Genomic DNA, 441 nt, shown 5'->3' with positions numbered 1-441 from the left:
GTCTGGCAATAATCAGGCCTGGGTGTGGCTAGTGAAATTGAACTCAGCTTTCTAAAATAATGTGGTTAATCACAGTTCTTTCATGATTTAACAGGAGGGGGCAATTCATTTTTCACGTAGGGCCAGGTAGATTTGGATAGCTTTTTTCTCTTAATAAATTAAATCATCATTTAAAAACTGAATTTTGTATTTACTTGCATTATCTTTGTTCCATATTAAAATTTGTTTGATGATCTGAATCTTTTAAGTGTGACAAATATGCAAAAAAATAAAAAAACAGCAAGGGGCAAAAACCTTTTCACGGCATTGTATGTGCAAGGAATAAAATTAATTTGTTAAGTTACCCAAATATTCTGCCGTCATTTACTCACCCTCAGGTTGTTCTGGGGGTTGAGCTAACCCTTTAGGGGTGTGACAGAGAAGAAAGAAAAAAAAAGATAA

Source organism: Sinocyclocheilus anshuiensis, unplaced genomic scaffold (assembly GCF_001515605.1).
Source record: "Sinocyclocheilus anshuiensis isolate Anshui unplaced genomic scaffold, SAMN03320099.WGS_v1.1 scaffold215, whole genome shotgun sequence".
NCBI classification, from domain to species: Eukaryota; Metazoa; Chordata; class Actinopteri; order Cypriniformes; family Cyprinidae; genus Sinocyclocheilus; species Sinocyclocheilus anshuiensis.
Note: the sequence above shows the minus strand (reverse complement) of the source record.